A 19,965-nucleotide genomic window follows, 5' to 3' on the forward strand; every position below is an offset into this window, starting at 1 on the left:
AAAATACGTAGAACAAAAGCTTCCAGGAATTGAATTTAGAACAATTTCTTAGATAAGACACCAAAAGCACAGAAAACTAAAGAAAAAAATAAGCAAAATTCATGATTTTTTTTCCATTTTAGGACTACATTTTAGTAGAATATGAATCTAAACTCCTACATTTAGGACAAGCAAAGCCTTAAAAGTACTGACTGATTCAAAATGCTTTTACAGAAAAATTAATTTGTAACAAAAACTGTACTGGATGCAAAGGACCCACAGGTATTTTTTTGTGTTTGGGGTTTTTTATTGTTGTTGTTTTTGTTTTTTGTTTTGTTTTATTTTGTTTTACTTTGCTTGCTTTTTAACAAAAGTTCCAAGTGACAAGATCAAGAATAAGGGACTCACATATTGACAACAGCAGACATTTTCTGTTCCTCTTCCTCAAGGGAGTTCAGGAGAAAACTGCTTGCATAGCTTCATCAAACACTATCTTGAGGCCTGGCTGAGCACTCCTGGTATTTTACAGCACCTAAATCCTGTGATTAGGTGATAGGAGTCTGCTGCTTCTCCTTCAGTATTTCAATCGTGTCTTTCTCTCCCGAAAATCAAGTTTGGTTCCCACAACGATTATGATGGGAGTGTTGTGATAATGGTGCCACACTGCAGGACACCACTTGGCATGAACATTTTCTAATGATGCAGGACTCACAAAGGAAATGCAAATTAAGAATACATCTGTTTGAGGATAGAAATGGGGGCGAGGGTCATAATCTGTCCACCTGTGTAATTGTCTTGTTTACCTGTATCTCATAAACCTGGCTTCACAGCTTTCCCACTTACCATAACACTGGCATAGTGATTGTCAAAGACAACAGGGATATATTCTCCAAGTTGTAAAGCTAATCATTGATGAGTTGGCAAGTTTTGCCTACAGCTCCATCTCCCACCACCACACAGTTGATGTCCTATATCTCTGGCTGGGCTGGCAGTGGCAGAAATAGTGGGCTCAGGGTGCTGTGGCAGGGCACAGATGCAGGCTACCAGCATTCGATGCCTGGCTGCTGTTGGCAACACCTTGCCCTCCTGTAAGTGGAAGGAAAAGCCCATCAGCTTCCATAAGCCAAAGCTGAGGGAAACTGCCCATGAACAATTTAAAATGTCTTTAAATCAAAAGACTATACTAACAAAGTAAAAGGGCAACCCACACAATGAGATGAAATATTTGCAACTTGTGTATCTAATATGGAATTAATATCCAGAATATATACAGAACTCCTAAACCTCAACAACAATAAAAGAAAACAAATAACCTTATTCAAAAATGGACAAAGGATTTGCATGGGCATTTCTCCAAAGAAGACATACAAATAGTTAAGATGTTCAACATTATTAATCATTAGGGAAATATGAGTCAAAACTGCAAGATACTACTTCACTTCCATTAGGGTTGTTAATATTAAAAAAAGAAAGAAAGAAAAAGAAAATAGCAAATGTTAGAGATAAAGTAGAATAATTGAAACCCTTGTGCACTGCTGCTCAGAAAGCAAAATAGTACAGCCACTGCGGAAAATATTATGGCAGTCACTTTGAAAAATAAAAAAGAGTTACCATGTAATCCAGTGATTCCATTTCTAGGTGTATACTAAAAAAATGAAAGTAGGGACTCTGAGAGATATTTGCACGCTCATGTTCATAGCAGTATTATTCTCAATAACTAAAACATAGAAATAACCCAAGTGTCTATTGATGAATAAATGGATAAGCAAAACGTGGTACAAGCATACAAGGGAATATTATTCAGTCTCAAGGAAGTAAATTCTAATACATGCTACAACTTGGATGCACCTTGAAGACATTATGCTAAGTGAATTAAGCCAGTTACAAATAGACAAATACTTTATGATTCCTCTTATAGGAGGGGCCTAGAGTAATCAGTTCATAACTACAGAAAAAAAAAAAAAAGGGGAGTTGCCATGACCTGGGAAAAGGGTAAATGGGGAGCTATTGTTTAATTAATGTATTGTTTCAGCTTTGTAAGATGAAAAACATTCTGGAAATGGATCACGGCGATGAAGATTGTACAAAAATATGAATGTAAACTGAAATGTACACTTACAATAATTAACATAATACATACTGTGTAATATGTATTTTAACCCCAATAAAAACTTAGAGAAAGAGGTGGCTGGCAAAATGGCCAAATAGAACTAGCTCCAGTCTGCAGCTCCCAGCAAGATCAACACAGAAGGTGGGTGATTTCTGCATTTACAACAGAGGTACCTGGCTCATCTCACTGGGCATGGTTAAACAGTGGGTGCATCCCACAGAGGGTGAGTAGAAGGAAGGTGGGGCATCTCTTCATTCACGAAGCACAAGGGATCAGGGAACTCCCTCCCCTAGCCAAGGGAAGCCATGAGGGACTGTACTGTGAAGAATGATGCCCTCCAGCCTAGATGCTACATGTTTTCCAGGGCCTTTGCAACCCACCCACCAGGAGAATCCCTTGAATGCCTATGTCACCAGGGCCTAGGGTCTGAAACACAAAACTGGGAGGCTGCTTGAGCAGACACCAAGCTAGCTGCAGGAGTTTTTTTCATACCTCAGTAGCGCATGGAATGCCAGTGACACAGAACCATTCAAACTCCCATTTCTCTGGGACAGAGCATGTGGGGGAAGGGGCGGCTGTGGATACAGCTTCAACAGACATAAATGTTTCTGCCTGCAAGCTCTGAGGAAAGCAACAGATCTCCCACCACAGCACTCAAGCTCTGCTATGGGACAGACTGCCTCTCAAGTGGGTCTGTGACCCACATGCCTCCTGACTGGGAGACACCTCCTAGCAGGGGTTGACAGCAACCTCAGACAGGGGAGCTTCCACTGGCATCTGACAGGTGCCCTTCTGAGAAGAAGCTTCCAGAAGAATGAACAGGTGGTAATCTTTGCACTTCTGCAGCCTCTACTGGTGACACCCAGGCAAACAGGGTCTGGAGTAGTTGTCCAACAAACTCCCGCAGACCTGCAGCAGAGGAGTCTGACTGTTAAAAGGAAAACTAACAAACAGAAAAAAATAACATCAACATCAACCGAAAGGATGTCTACATAGAAACCCCATCCGAAGGTCACCAACATTGAAGACCAAAGATAGATAAATCCAAGAGATAAGGGGAAAAAAAAACAGTGCAAAATGGTTGTAAATGCCAAAAACCAGAACACCTTTTCTCCTCCAAAGGATCAGACTCCTCACCAGCAATAAAACACAAACTGGATGGAGAATGAGTTTAACAAATTGACAGAGTAGACTTCAGAAGGTGGGTAATAACAAACTCCTCTGAGCTAAAGGAGCATGTTCTAACCCAATTCAAAGAAGCTAAGAACGTTGTAAAAAGGTTAGAGGAATTGTTAACTAGAATAACCAGTTTAGAGAAGAATATAAACCACCTGATGGAGCTGAAAAAATAGCACAAGAACTTTGTGAAGCAAATACAAGTATCAATAGCTGAATGAAGCAGAAGAAAAAGAACCACAGATTAAACATCAACTTAATGAAATAAAAAATGAAGACAAGATTAGAGAAAAAGAATGAAAAGAAATGAACAAAGCCTTCAAGAAATGTGGAACTATGTGAAAAGACCAAACCTACATTTGATTGGTATACCTGAAAGTGACAGGGAGAATGGAACCACTTTGGAAAACACTCTTGAGGTTATTAACCAGGAGAAATTCCCCAACCTAGCAAGAGCATGACATCATTCAAATTCAGAAAATACAGAGAACACTACAAACATATTCCTCAAGAAGAGAAACCCGAAGACACATAATCATCAGATTTGTCAAGGTTGAAATGAGGGAAAAAATGTTAAGGGCAGCCAGAGAGAAAGGTCAGGTTATCCACAAAAGAAAGCCCATCAGACTAACAGTGGATCTCTCTGCAGAAACCCTACAAGCCAGAGGAGAGTGGGGGCCAATATTCAACATTCTTAAAGAAAAGAATTTTTAGCCCAGAAGTTCATATCCAGTCAAACTAAACTTCATAAGTGAAGGAGAAACAAAATCCTTTATAGACAAGCAAATGCTAAGAGATTTTATCACCACAGGGCCTGCTTACAAGAGCTCCTGAAGGAAACAATAAATATGGAAAGGAAAAACTGGTACCAGGCAATGCCAAAACATACCAAATTGTAGAACAAATGCTGAGAGATTTTGTCACCACCAGGCCCGCTTATAACAGCTCCTGAAGGAAGCAATAAACATGGAAAGGAAAAACCAGCATTCAGAACTACCATTTGGAGTCAAATAATAGTTCTGCTTTTAGCTCTTTTAGAAATCACCATACTGCTTTCCACAGTGGCTGAACTAATTTACACTCCCACCAACAGTATATAAGAATTCCCTTTTCCCTGCAAACTTGCCAGCATCTGTTATTTTTTGACTTTTTATAATACCAATTTCTACTGGTGTAAGGTGGTATATCTCTTTGTGGTTTTGATTTGCATCAGAGTCCCTATTACATAAAGATAGAAAATAGCAGACATTGACAAGGACGCAGAGCAAACAAAACTCTTGTACATTGCTGGTTGAAGTGTGGATTAGTACAATCTCTATAGAAATATGTGGATTAGTACAATCCCTTTAGAAATATGTAGATTAGGCCGGGTGCGGTGGCTCACGCCTGTAATCCCAGCACTTTGGGAGGCCGAGGCGGGTGGATCACCTGAGGTCAGGAGTTCGAGACCAGTCTGACCAATATGGTAACACCCCATCTAAATTAAATAAATAAATAAATAATAAAAAATAAAAAAAGAGGTTGTCTTATAAAAAAAAAAAGAAATATGTAGATTAGTATAATCTCTATGGAAAATAGTATGAATATTTCTAAAGAACAGAGGCCTCAGGGGCAATACCACACATTTACAATCATCTGATCATTGACAACCCGACAAAAACAAGCAATGGGGAAAAGATTCCCTGTTTAATAAATGTTTTTGGGAAAACTGGCTAGCCATGCACAGAAAACAGAAACTGAACCCCTTCCTGACACCTTACACTAAAATTAAACCAGAGGGATTAAAGACTTAAACATGACTTAACACCACGAAAACCCTAGAAGAAAACCTAGGTAAAACCATTCAGGACATAGACATAGGCAAGGACTTCATGAATAAAACACCAAAAGCATTGGCAACAAAAGCCAAAATAGACAAATCAGATCTAATTAATCTCCAGAGCTTCTGCAGAGCAAAAGAAACTACCATTAGAGTGAACTGGCAACCAACAGAATGGGAAAAATTTTTTGCAATCTACCCATCTGACAAAGGACTAATATCCAGAATTTACAAAGAACTAAAACAGATTTAGAAGAAAAAAACAAACAAACCCATTCAAAAGTGGGCAAAGGATATGAACAGAAACTGGACCCCTTCAAAAGAAGACATATATGAGGCCACTTTTCAAAGGAAGACATATATGAGGCCAACAAACATATGAAAAACTACTCATCATCACTTGTCATTAGAGAAATGCAAATCAAAAATCACATTGAGATACCATCTCACGCCAGTCAGAGTGGCAATCATTAAAAAATCTGGAGACAACAGATGCTGGAGAGGATGTAAAGAAATAGGAACACTGTTAACACTGTTGCTGGGAGTGTAAAGTAGTTCAACCATTGCGGAAGACTGTGTGGTAATTCCTCAAAGACTTAGAAATAGAAATTCCATTTGACCCAGAAATCCCATTACTGGGTATATATCCAAAGGACTGTAAATCTTTCTATTATAAGACATGCGTGCATGTATGTTCATTGCAGCACTATTTACAATAGCAAAGACTTGGAACCAACCCAAATGCCCATTGATGATAGACTGGACAGGGAAAATGTGGCACATATACACCATGGAATACTATGCAGCCATAAAATACGATGAGTTTGTGTCCTTTGTAGGGACATGGATGAACCTGGAAACTATCATTCTCAGCAAACTGACACAAGAACAGAAAATCAAACACCACACGTTCTCATTCATAGGAGGGTGTTGAACAATGAGAACACATGGATACAGAGTGGGGAGCCTCACACACTGGGGTCTGTGGGTGAGGGGGACTAGGGGAGGTACAGGGGTGGGTAGGGAGTTGTGGAGGGATAACATGGGGAGAAATGCCAGATATAGGTGATAGGGGATGGAGGCAGCAAACCACATTGCTATGTATGTACCTATGCAACAATCCTGCATGTTCTTCACATGTACCCCAGAACCTAAAATGCAATAAAATACATTTTTTTTTTTAAAAAAAAAAGATGTTCACACTATTTTCAAATCTTTTCCTCCCTCTATGTAACTACAGACTACCAGAACCAAGGAACAGCAGGAGACTCATAGAAGAACAAAAAGATTTGCAAATAATGATGAGAACAGTAATACTCACAGCAAATAGTGGCTTTTAAAAAACAGAAAGGAGGATGGGGCACAGTGGCTCCTAACTCTAATCCCAGCACTTTAGGAGGCCGAGGCGGGCAGATCACTTGAAGTCAGGAGCTCGAGACCAGCCTGGCTAACATGAGAAAATCCCGTCTCTACTAAAATAGAAAATTAGCTAGAACAGTGGTACATGCCTGTAATTCCAGCTACGTGGGAGACTGAGGCAGAGAATCACTTGAATCTAGAAGGTGGAGGCTGCAGGGGTTCAAGATCACACTACTGCACTCCAGCCTGGGAGACAGAGTGAAACTCCATCTCAGAATAAGAGAGAGAGAGAGAGAGAGAGAGAAGGGGGAGGGGGATAGGGTCTCATTATGTTGCCCAACCTGGACTCAAACGCCTGGGCTCAAGCAATCCTCCCTCCTCAGCACCCCAAGTAACCGGGAATATTGGCAGAAACCACTCCATGAGTATATAGCAGATTTCTTGATTACCCAAATGCTAGGCACTTATTTACACTATTTACTGGTTTACATATAAGTAATTTCAAATGTATTTGTATGTGTGTATACAGATGTATAGATACACACCACACATTATCTCAATAATGTTGGTGTGGCTCACATAATGGGTGAAGATTTTTAAAACAAAAAATACTGTTTGTGGAGCAAGGAATTCTGTTTTAAGATATCAGCATCAAGATTTGAGCTGTGCCAGTCTCACCCAATCACACAGACTAATTCTTTGAAATAGATATTTTATACATCTCATATATCTCTCATTGGCTCTGTTTCACTGGAGAACCCTGATAGACACAGGAGAAATCTGGAAATGGACTACTCACAGGAGCAGCAGAAGAAGGAAGAGAAACACAACAATCCCTAAGCTGAATGTGCTTCTGGGAGGCTGTGATGTGCAAAAACTTTAGGAGAACCAGGTCTAGGACCCAGAAAGGGCAAACTATCTATCTGACAACAAATTAATAACCAGAATACATAAGAAGCCCAAATAACTTTAGAGGAAAAATTTTAATCTGATTTTGAAAATGGACAAAATATCTGAATCTCCAAAGAGGGCATATAAATGGCAAACAGGTTTATGAAAAGCTGCTCTACATCCAGCCCAAGTTCCCAGCAGGAGCAGAAGAGGACCCAGTTTCCCAGGAACCCTAGAGAAGGGATGAAGTAGGCAGTTCTGGCATCTTCTCAGCACGGTGATATCATCCTGGTTTTTCAGGGACTGAACCCTTTCTGGAATTCTCCGGAGGATTCTGAATGCTTCAGTCCTGATGGCTGGAGAGCAACACTGAAGAGACCTTGTGGAGGAGACAAAAAGACAGAAAGCAACACACTGTGAGTCTCCACTCCAAGCCAGCCCATTCTTACTCTGGCCTATGCTTTCCCCATGCTTTCAACTTGGACAGCTTCTGTTTCACCTTTAAGATCTGACTCAACAGCTGGACACGATGGCTCACTCCTGTAATCCCAGCACTTTGGGAGGCTAGGGAGGGCAGATCATGAGATCTGAAGTTCGAGACCAGCCTAACCAACAAACCAACATGGCAAAACCCCGTCTCTACTAAAAATACAAAAAAAAAAAAAACCTTACCTCGGCATGATGGCATGCATGCCTGTATTCCCAGATACTCAGGAGGCTGAGGCAGGAGAATCACTTGAACCTGGAGACAGAGATTGCAGTGAGCCAAGACTGTGGCACTGCACTCCGCCTGGGCAACAGAGCAAGATTCCGTCTCAAAAAAAGTATGACTCAAGAAGTGCCTCTCCAGCTTTTCGAACTTTATTTACTAATCCAGGGCAACCAGCACAGACGGTGATGATGGCCAGGTCCTGTGCACATAAACTGTTGGCTGCGTGCTGCATAGGAAGTACCTGTGAGCATGAGACAGACACATCAAAAGACATTCCAGTGGGGACAACCAGCAGGAGCCCACTGGACCCTTCATCTAAGGAAATACTAATAAATAACCAAAGCGAGCAGCTCACAGGAGCTAGAACATACCCTAAAGTCATGCTCAAAACTCCTAGACTAGAAATAAAAAGAATCTGCTGGTGAAGTCAGCACAGGCTGGTGAAACCAGCCCAGGCACAGCCCAAGCTCATGTGCCTGAGTACATGGGGACAGAAGAGCACAAAAGGTGGAGGGCACTTGGGGCCAGAACACAAGGAGAAGCAGTAATTTTTTATCAGGAAACACGATGGCTCAGGGCAGGCAGTGGATGTTCTGACAATAGCACCTCAGCTTCTACCTCAAGGCATCTTCAGGTCACGTACAGAGTGCACTTGGGGGTGAGATGCTCCCTCTGGCACCCAGAACAGCATCTACTGGGGAAGTGAGTAACACACACTCAACCAACACATACACCCTCAATTTTGTTAAAAATAATCCTCTGGAATGAACACACCAAAGTAACAGTGCTTATCTGCTCCGGTAGTAGAGAACAGGGAATGGAGCAGAGGGGGGATGTCACTGCACCTTTATAAACTTCAAAATGTTCAACCAACATGAGCATAACACTTACTGTTTTAAAGTAAGTTTAACATTTCAGCTTTTGAGCTGGAAGTCAGATGAGATGGAGTGCTTGGGCAGGGGTCCTGGTGCCTGACAGGAAGCAAGAGGGCACTACAAGGTGAGACACAGGGTCTGAGGCAGTCACTGCCCACTGACCTCGGGAGCACAGCTGACCTGTCCCAATGCTCAGAAAGAAGCAGAACAGCCATGACCAACAACTGAGGCTGCAGAAACACTCTGGATAAACAAAAAGAAAGATGAGATATGGGGAACAGTTTCCCCACAATGCAAGGAATTCATGCCAGAGGATTTTATTTCCTGCTCCCTCAATTTGAACTTTGGTTCACAATTGAATTCACTATAGGTTTAAGCACAGATTTGTTATAAGAATTTCAAAGGAGATAACCAGCATATCATCAGAAGAAAGCTTACTTGGGTAGATCTAGGTAATGGAGGAGTTCAAAATCAACACCAGGTGAGACTGTCATTTCCAAGGAAACACAGTGGTGATCTTTTTCATTATTATTTTACCTTCATGACTTGAATAGAAGATGTTCTTTGAAATTTCTGAAAATGTTAAATGGTCAAGTAGTTACACTGAAACAGAATTTCTCTCAAGCAATCAGTGAATGCTACAGATCAAGATAAGAAGTTCAAAAATAGTGTACCTTCATCCCAAGAGGACTCTTTAAATGTAATCTCTATCCTTGGAAAATAAGCAGTGAAGGATCAAGGATCAGCCTCAGCAGAAAAGCAGGATCCACCACGCCACCCCCAACTCCCCCATGAAGGTAGCACATAGGGAGGGCTGCCCATGGCCTGGAGATTAAAGTCCAGGGGGACAAAATGGCCAGAGAGATCTGTGCAGCACAGATCTCTCTAGCCACTCTGCAGGCCCAGCAGAGTGCAGCGTGGACTGCACTTCGCTGGGCCTGCAGCTCCTGACCTCTGCAAGGCACCAGAAGCTCCTCGAAGGCCAAGACCTCACTCAGATCATGAAGTCACATCCTCGAAGCCTCTCTTCTCTGCCTGAGGGAAGAGATCCAACCAGGACTTGGGAAAGGGCCCAAGGAAGCATGTGCACCTGATTTCATGTGGACAGTGGTGGCCGTAGGTACATACCCAGCTTTGGTTTCCACACAAGTGCCAGGCAGAAAAGAATGGATAAGCAGGGGCACAGACGTGGCAGAAGACCAGATGGGGCACCTGGTCAAAACTTTCAAATCTCCCCAAAGTCAAGAAATCACTTAGGAGGGGCTAAAGTGTTAACACTTTAAGAAGTGTTAACAGAGCTTAAAACCGTTAACACTTCAAGGCCATTGGGCTCCTAGTCTGCCTGACACATGTGAGTTGGATGAGATGGCTCGGAGCACTCACAATGACTTCGCCTGGCCTTCTGCAAGCCAATTCTTCTTAGGAAAGAAGCTTGTCCACAGGCTGATCTTTTACCCCCCAATATTATAACAGAATGTACTATGATACCAATGCAGTCTCACAATGGGCGAGGCACTGCATGTCAGTGCTTCCAATATGTGTGTTCTTTCAATCCAGCAGTTCTAAGAGTTTACCTGAAAAAGCACAGACACACACAAAGATACACATGGCAGTGGCACTTTCAGGTCTAAAATGAAATTTCTGCAAATTACAGGATCATTGACTAGCTGTGACTTTAACCTCTCCAATTCACTTCCTCCTCAGATTCATCAAGGAAAAGAAAAATATCAATTCCTTAAGATCCGCTGCAGAGAAGATTCATTGACAAAGAAGACACCCACTTTGAATGAGCTGTGCACCGAGGCCCCGGGTGGATCCTTCTTTCATTTTAAATGGCATTGCTGTCACTGGCCACACAGGATCCTCCTGGAAAAGTCCACAGCATTGGTGAGCTATTTATTATCATTCAGGGGAAGGAAAGCAAGTGATCTTTTATTCTGTACCTTTCTCCTCATTTTCTGAACTTTTGCAAATAGTATATATAACATAGAAAGAATAAACACAGCTACTGGTATGCATCTGCAGATGTCTCCTAAATGTTATGAGGCCCCAACATCACCCATAAGGGTTCCCAGAGCAAGGAAACTCCTCCAGTGCTAGTTTCCATAGTGAACAAGAGGCTACAACATCATCAAATACATAAATACATCAAACTTAAAACATATATCAGTAGACATAGTTCCAAAACAGGCTTACTTACCGTTTCCAGGACTAAGGCTTGGTATATAAACACTTACTTCTCAGTGGGACACAGTGGCTCACGCTTGTAATCCTATCACTTTGGGAGGCAGGTGGATGGTTTCAGCTCCGAGTTTGAGACCAGCCTGGGTAATATGGCTAAACTGTGTCTCTACCAAAAATACAAAAATTAGCCAGGCAGGGTTGCGCATGCCTATGCTCCCAGCTACTCAGGAGGCTGAAATGGGAGGATTGCTTGAGCCCAGGTGAGCGACGCTGCAGAGAGCCAAGATTGTACGACTATACTCCATGAGGTGACAGAGCAAAACCTTACCTCAAAACAAACGTTGTCTACTGCATTCAATTAGACAAACTTGCAGAAAATAACATTAATTAACAACATCTTCAAAAATCGTAAAGCAAACTTTTTTACAAAAATTGTCTTTGTTACAGGATTCTGCAAAATAACATCATAAAAAGACAAAAAGGTCACTGTCAGGCAGAGGACTCCAGCAACAACAGGGAGGACACCTAGGTCTTTGGAGCAATGCTGAAGCTGTGGTTACTTCCAGTGACCAAATCACTGCAGCCTTCTAAGAAGCAGTTATGACTTAGAGAATCAAGGATGTAGTCAGGGGCAGAGGTATAAGCCCTAACACCTGAAATCAAGAGGTTATGGGCAGATGGCTAAGCCCATTTTTTAAGGCCAGGAAATTAAGACCAATGTGGATAAGGCCATAAAATTAATAAGGGCAAATTGGCTAACTCAGGAGGTAAAGTCCAAAGTGGTAAATCCAGGTGGACATGTCCAGGTAGGTAAGACAAAAAAAGATAAATCCATGAAGCTGAAGCCCTGGGGTTCAGTGTAGTATAAAGTCACAGGGGAAGACCAAAAAATTAAGGATAGATGGAGAAATCCATGTTAGGCCACACATTACTAGTGTGAGGCCAGGAGGTTAATGAAGCCAATATTGAAGGCCAGATTGTAGAAACCATGAAGATGGTATCTGATGAGTAAGGCCTGGGGATTGACAAGGCAAAAACATTAAGACCCAGTGCAAAGCCAGAGTTCAATACTGTGTACCCAAGGCAAGCATGTGAACATCAGAAGTTTAATGCAGGAAACAAGCTTGGGTACCTAATGCTAGCTATGTAAAGCTAGGTAGCTGACACTAGGTGTGTACGCCTTAGTGGGGAAGGCTAGGAGGTCACATCCAGGACATTAAATGGAAAGATGGTAAGGCCAGTTTTATAAACCCAGGTAAGTAGGGACAGGTGCACAAGGACAGGAGTATGAAAATAGATGAGTAAGGCCAAAGAATCAGGGCCAGGGTGCAAAGGACTAGTAGCTAAGGCCAGGTAGATAAGGCTGTGCATTAAGAACAATAAGTAAAAAGCCAGTAAACTAAGACCAGGGGTAAGGCCAGAGGATAATGATACCTGCTTGAGGCCAGTAGCGGTAGAATAGAAAAGATCAGAAAATGAGATGAATTGTGACTAGCAACTGAAAGGTTATGAAGGTAAGATCAGTTGGGTACTACTGGTTGGTTAAGGCATGACCTTTGCAGGGCGCGGTGGCTCACGCCTGTAATCCCAGCACTTTGGGAGGCCGAGGCGGGTGGATCACGAGGTCAAGAGATCGAGACCATCCTGGTCAACATGGTGAAACCCCATCTCTACTAAAACTACAAAAAATTAGCTGGGCATGGTGGCACGTGCCTGTAGTCCCAGCTACTCAGGAGGTTGAGGCAGGAGAATTGCTCGAACCCAGGAGGCAGACGTTGCGGTGAGCCGAGATCGCGCCATTGCACTCCAGCCTGGGTAACAAGAGCGAAACTCCGTCTCCAAAAAAAAAAAAAAGACATGACCTTTACACCAGTGGGGTATGGACAGGTGGGTAAGGCAGGTGCATAACGCCAGGGGATTCATACTGAATGCAACAGGCCAGGAGGTTTATAAGGCAGGTAGTTAAACCTAAGCTGGCAAAACCACAAGGTTAAGACTGGGTCGGGAAGCCAAGAGATTGAAAAGGTGGGGTGGGTGAGGCCAGTAAGTTAAGGCCTCCCTAAATATATCTAGGTAGATAACTCCACCTGGGTAATAGTAAGAGGTTAAAGCTAGGTCAGGTGGTTAAGGCCATGTGAGTTGGAACAAAAGGTTAAGGACAGGTGGGATTGCCATGTTGGTAAGCTACATTGATCATCTAGGTGAATGAGGCCATGAGGTTAAGACCAGGTGGGTAAGTCCAGGTGGCTAATTGGAGGTGTCTAAGTCTGGGGGTGGGGTGGAGGTAAGTCTGGGGAATAAGGGCAAAGGGGTAAGTCCAGGGAAGTAAACCTAGAGAGGTAAATCCAGTGGTTTAGACCTGGTAGATAAAACCAGCAGTTTACAGACACTTGTGTAAACCCAGTGTGGAGGCCATGTGGGTCATGTAAGGTTGGTAAGACTATGTGGGAACACTAGGTTGCTTAATCCAGGTTTTTAGGGGCATGGGGTTAAGATCCATAGGGTTAGGCCAGGTGGGTAAGGGTAACAGGGCGTGGCTGGGGCCGTAAAATAAGATGAGGCATAACGGCAGTGGAGTAAGGCCTTATGGGCAATATCACGTAGGACTTGAACAGAGATCAAGGGCAGCAAATTGAAGCCAGGTGAGTAAGAACAAGTGGATAATGGTGAGCAAGGGAAGTTTTGCCCAAGTGAGTAAGGGCAGAATGATTAGGCCATGAAATTAAAACTCAGTGAGTATGACACCGGGGGTTAACAAAGCAAGATAGATAATACCAGGTTCATAATACCATGAGGCTAAGGTGACATGAGGAAGCCAATGAGCTTAGGAAGTTCTGCTGAGTGCGGTCAGGTTGTTAAAACCAGGTGTTCAGGCAGGGCATGGTGGCTCCCACTGGAAATCACAGCACTAGGTGCATAAGGCCAGGAGATTCATACTGGATAGTAAGGCCAGGAGGTTCATAAGGCACGTAGGGAAATCTAAGTTAACAGATCCATGAGTTTAAGACTAGTCAGGAAGCCAAGCAATTGAAAAGTCTGGGTGGCTAAAGTCAGTAAGTTAAGGTTTCCCTGAATAGAGCTAGGTGGCTAACTCCACTTGGTCAATACTTAGAGGTTAAAGCTAGGCAGATTAGGCCAGGAGGTTAAGTCCATATGAGTAAAACCAAAAGCTGAAGGCAAGGTGGGGATGCTAGATTGTAAGCTATGTTGGTCAGGCCATGAGGTTAAGGCTACATGGGTAATGCAAGGTGTCTGGGATGAGGGCATGTAGCTGGGGGGTAAAGCTAGGGAATAAAAGCACAGGGGATGATAAGACCAGAGGTGAAAAACTAGGGAAGTAAATCCAATGTTTTTAGTCCTGGTAGGTAAAACCAAAAGGCTAAGGACAGTTGTGTTAACCAAGTGTAGAGCCCATATGGGTCACAGATGCTTGGTAAGACTAGGTGGGAAAACAAGGTGGCTAATCCAAGTTGTTAGGGCCATGAGGTTAAGTCCCACAGGGTTAGGCTAGGTGGGACTACAAGGTGGCTAATCCCAAGTAGCTAGGGCCGTGAGGTCAAGTCCCATAGGGTTAGACTAGGTGGGGAAGGATAATGGGGTCTGGCCAGGGATGTAAAATGTGCTGCATAAAGCCAAGGAGTCAGTTATGCAGCTGAATAGGGCCTCATGGACAAGATCAGCTAAGGTAGGCCTTGACCAGAGATTGAGGCCAGCAAGTTAAAGCCAGGTGAGTAAGAACAGGTGGACAATGGTGAGGGGAAAGTAATGGTCAGGTGGGTAAGGGAAGGACTTTTAGGCCAGGAAATTAAGACTTGGTGAGTATAGCCAGGACATCAATAAAGACAGATAATGCCAGGTTCATAATACCATGAGGATAAGATAAGATAAAATAATAAAGCCAATGAGCTTAGTAAGTTCTGCAGAGTGCAGTCAGGTTGTTAAAACCAGGTGTTTAAATCCAGCAGAATAGAAGAGTATTCCCAGGCCAGGAAATCAATGAGGGAAACACCCAGTCAGATTAAAGGCAATTCTCTAAGCCAGCCAAATGGTGACCCAAGATATCATTGGGTAATGGGGCTGGAGTTGGGGCTGGGCCATGGAGTTGGGGATAAAGCTGAGATGGGCTGGGCCCAGGCCTGGACCATGGAGTTGGTGGTAAAGATGGGATGGGGATGGGGATGGGGATAGGGATGGGGATGGGGATGGGAATGGGGCTGGGCCATGGAATTGGGGATAAAGCTGAGATGGGCTGGGCCCGGGCCTGGACCATGGAGTTGGTGGTAAAGATGGGATGGGGATGGGGATGGGGATAGGGACAGGGATGGGGATGGGAATGGGGATGGGACATGGAGTTGGGGGTAAAACTGGGGATGGTGCTGTGCCTAGGCCTGGGACATGGAGTTAGGGGTAAAGCTGAGGATGGGCCTGGGGGTAGGCCTGGGCCTGGAACTGGGAAATGGGGTTGGGGGTAAAGCTAGAGCTGGAGCTAGGGCTTGGACTGGGCCTGGTCCTTGGCCATGGAGTTGGGAGTAAAGCTATGACTGGGGCTGGGGCTGGGCGTGGGCCTTGGTCCAGGCCTGTGACATGGAGTTAGGGGTAAAGCTAGGGCTAGGGCTGGGGTTGGGCCTGGGCCTGGGCCTGGGCCATGGAGTTGGGGATAGAGCTAGGGCTGAGGCAGGGCCTTAGCCTTGCCCTGGGTCTGGGCCTGGATCTGGGACGTGGAGTTGCGGGTAGACTTGGGGCTGGGGCTGGGCCCGGGTCTGGGACATGGATTTTGGGGTAAAGCTTGGCCTGGGCCTGGGACATAAAGTTGGGACAAAGCTAGGGCTAGGCCTGGGCCTTGGCCTTGGCCTGGTCCTGGGCCTAGGACATGGAGTTGGGGGTAAATCTGGGGCTGGGCCTAGGTTTGGGCCTGGGTCTGGACCATGAAGGTGGGATTAGGCTAGGTCTGGGGCTGAGCCAGGGTTTTGTCCTGGGCCTGGACCTCCAACATGGAGTTGGGGTTAAAGCTAGGGATGGGGCTGGGCCTGGATTCTGGCCGGGGCCTGGGCCTGGGACATGGAGTTGGGGGTAAATCTGGGGCTGGGGCTGGGCCTGGGTTTTGGGCTGGGCCTGGGACTGGGACATAGAGTTGGGGCTAAAGCTAGGGCTGGGCCTGGGGCTGGGGCTGGGACATGGAGGTTGGGGTAAAGATTGGGCTGGGCCTGGGCCTGGAGATTGAGGCCAGCACATTATATCCAGGTTAGTAAGAACACATGGACAATGGCAGGAAGTTATGGCCAGTCCGGTAAGGCCAGGATTTTAGGCAAAGTCATGAGACTGGGCAAGTAGGGCAAATAGGTTAATAAGGCCAGATGGGCAATGTCCAGTTCATCATACCATGAGGATTAAATAAGGTGATGAATGCCAACAGGTTAAAAAGGTTGGCTGACTTTGGCCAGGTAGTTGAAACCGGGTATCTAAATTCAGCTCAGTAAGGGACTATTTTATTAACCCCAGGCTGTGAAATCAACAGAGAAACCACCCAGTAGGATTAACGGCCTGGGCCTGGAACATGGAGATGAGGGTAAAGCTAGGGCTAGGGCTCGGGCCAGGGCCGGGGCTGGGGCTGCTACACAGAGTTGCGGGTAAAGCTATGGCTGGGACTGGGACAGAGAGCTGGGGGTAAAGCTGGGGCTGGGCCTTGGCCTGGGCCTGGGCCTGGGCAATGGATTTTGTGGTAAAGCTCGGGATCGCGGTAAAGCTGGTGATCAGGCTACGCCTGGGATATGGAGGTGGGGGTAAATCTGGGGCTATTGCTTTGCCTTAGCCTAGGCCTGGGCCTGGACCATGGAATTGGGGGTAAATCTTGTGATGGGGTGGGGCTGGGCCCAGACCTTGGACATGGAGTTGGGGGTAAAGTTAGGCCTGGAGCTGGGCCTGGGCCTGGGCCTGGGCCATGGATTTGCAGGTAAAGCTAAGGCTGCATCTGGGGCTGGGACATGAAGTTTGTGGTAAAGATGGGGATGGGGATGGGGATGGGGCTGGGGCTGGGCCTGGAGATTGAGGCCAGCAAATTATATCCAGGTGAGTAAGAACACATGGACAATGGCAGGAAGTTCTGGCCAATCTGGTGAGGCCAGGAATTTTAGGCAAAATCATGAAGACTAGGTGAGTAGGGCAGGGAGGTTAATAAGGCCAGAAGGATAATGTCAAGTTTGTCATACCTTGATGATAAAATAAGGTGATGAATGCAAACAGGTTAATAAGTTTGGCTGAGTTTGGCCAGGTTGTTAAAGCCAGGTATCTAAATCTAGCTCAATAAAGACTTTCAGTAACCCCAGGCTATAAAATCAACAGAGAAACCATCCAGCCAGATTAAGGGCCTGAGCCTCGGACATGGAGTTGGGGATAAACCTGGGGATGGGCCTAGGCCTGGGCCTGGGACAGGGACATGGAATTCGAGCTAAAGCTAGAGCCGGGGCTGGGGCTGGGGATGGGGCTGGGGATGGGGATGGGCCTGAGCCATGGAGTTGCGGGTAAAACTAGGGCTGGAACTGGGCCTGGGCCTGGAGATTGAGGCCAGTCAATTATATCCAGGTGAGTAAGAACATGTAGACAATGGCAGGGAGTTATGGCCAGTCCGGCAAGGCCAGGATTTTTAGTCAAAGTCATGAAGACTGGGCAAGTAGGGCAATAGGTTAATAAGGCCAGATGGGTAATATCAAGTTCGTCGTACCATGAAGATAAAATAAGGTGATGAATGCCAACAGGTTAAAAAGGTTGGCTGACTTTAGACAGGTAGTTAAAACCAGGTATCTAAATCCAGCTCAGTAAGGGACTATTTCAGTAACCCCAGGCTGTGAAACCAACAGAGAAACCACCTGGTAGGATTAACAGCCAGATCCTGGGATGTGGAGATGAAGGTAAAGCTAGCACTAGGCCTGGGCCTGGGCCTGGGGGTGGGGCTGGGGCTGGGGCAGGGAGTCGTGGGTAAAGCTGTGGCTGCGGCTGGGGATGGGGCTCGGACTGGGAAATGGAGCCGGGGGTAAATCGGGCTGGCCCTTGGCAATGGAGTTGGGGGTAAAGCTGGGGATTGGGCTATGCCTGGGGTATGGAGATGGGGTAAATCTGGGGCTGTGGCTTGGCCTGAGCCTGGGCCTTGGCCTTGGACATGGAGTTGGGGGTAAAGCTGAGGATGGGAATGGCCCTGGGCCTGAGACTGCGACATGGAGTTTGGGTAAAGCTGGGGATGGGACTGGGGCTGGGGCTAGGGCTGGGCCTGGGCATGGGCCTGGTCCTGGGTCTTGGAGCTTGGGTTAAAGCCAGGGCTGGGGCTGGGGCTGGGGCTGGGACCAGGACCTAGAGTTGGGGGTAAATCTGGAGCTATTGCTTTACATTGGCCTAGGCCTGGGCCTGGACCTGGACCATGGAATTGGGGGTAAAGCTTGTGATGGGGTGGGGCCAGGCCCAGGCCTGGGCCTGGGACTTGGACATGGAGTTGGGGGTAAAGCTAGGCCTGGAGCTGGGCCAGGGCCCCGGCCTGGGCCTGGGCCATGGATTTGCAGGTAAAGCTAAGGCTGCCTCTGGGGCTGGGACATGGAGTTTGTGGTAAAGATGGGGGTGGGCTGGGGCTGGGGCTGGGCCTGGAGATTAAGGCCAGCAAATTACATCCAGGTGAGTAAGAACACGTGGACAATGGCAGGAAGTTATGGCCAGTCCGGTAAGGCCAGGAATGTTAGGCAAAATCATGAAGACTGGGTGAGTAGGGCAAGGAGGTTAATAAGGCCAGATGAATAATGTCAAGTTCATCATACCATGAGGATAAAATAAAGTGATGAATGCAAACAGGGTAATTAAGTTGGCCGAGTTTGGCCAGGTTGTTAAAACCAGGTATCTAAATCCAGCTCAATAAAGGACTATTTCAGTAACCCCAGGCTGTGGAATCAACAGAGAAAACACCCAGTAGGATTAAGGGCCTGGGCCCAGGACATGGAATAGGGGGTAAAACTGCGACTGGGCTTGGTCCTGGGTCTGGGGCTGGGGCTTGGACATGGACTTGGAGGTAAAGCTGTGGCTGGAGCTGGGGCTGGGGCTGGGAATGGGTGTGGGACTGGGCCATGGAGATGAGGGTAAGCTGGGGATGGAGGTAAAGCTGGGGTTGGGGCTAGGCCTGGGATATGGATTTGGGGGTAAAGCTAGGGCTAGGGCTGGGGCTGGGCCTGACACTGGGCCTGGGGCTGTGACATGCAGTTTGGAGTAAAGCTGGGGTTATGGCTGGGGTTGGGCCCAATACTGGGAGTGGGCACAGGCCTAGGCCTGGAACATGGAGTTGTGGCTAAATCTAGGGCTGGGGCTGGGCTTGGGCCTAGCGATTGAGGCCACTGAATTACAACCAGGTGAGTAAGAGCACGTGGATAATGGTAGGAAGTTATGGCCAGTCCCATAAGGCCAGGATTTTAGGCAAAGTCATGAAGACTGGGCGAGTAGGGCAAGCAGGTTAATAAGGCCAGATGGATAATGTCAAGCTCATCATACCATGAGGATAAAATAAGGTGATGAATGCAAACAGGTTAATAAGTTTGGCTGAGTTTGGCCAGGTTGTTAAAACCAGGTATCTAAATCCAGCTCAATAAAGGACTATTTCAGTAACCCCGGGCTGTGAAATCAACAGGGAAAGCTTCCAGCTGGATTAAGGGCCTGAGCCTCGGATATGGACTTGGGGGTAAACTTGCGGACGGACCTAGGCCTGGGCCTGGGACAGGGACATGGAGTTCGAGCTAAAGCTAGGGCCGGGGCCAGGGCTGGGCCATGGAGTTGGAGTAAAGCTAGGACTGGGGCTGGGCTTGGGGCTGGTACATGGAGTTGCGGGTAAAGCTGG

The 19,965-nt window shown here is 46.0% G+C and overlaps 1 long non-coding RNA gene across 1 annotated transcript; it reads left to right on the forward strand.

The window, feature by feature from the left end:
- The first annotated feature begins 279 nt into the window (after positions 1–279).
- Positions 280–19,099, forward strand: LOC116549625. The gene is made up of 3 exons (XR_004267969.1): positions 280–290; positions 3,355–3,357; positions 18,955–19,099. It is a non-coding gene; the product is annotated as an uncharacterized LOC116549625 (long non-coding RNA).
- The last annotated feature ends 866 nt before the right edge of the window (positions 19,100–19,965 follow it).

This window comes from Sapajus apella, unplaced genomic scaffold (assembly GCF_009761245.1).
Source record: "Sapajus apella isolate SASKATOON/1434 unplaced genomic scaffold, GSC_monkey_1.0 scaffold6, whole genome shotgun sequence".
NCBI lineage: Eukaryota > Metazoa > Chordata > Mammalia > Primates > Cebidae > Sapajus > Sapajus apella.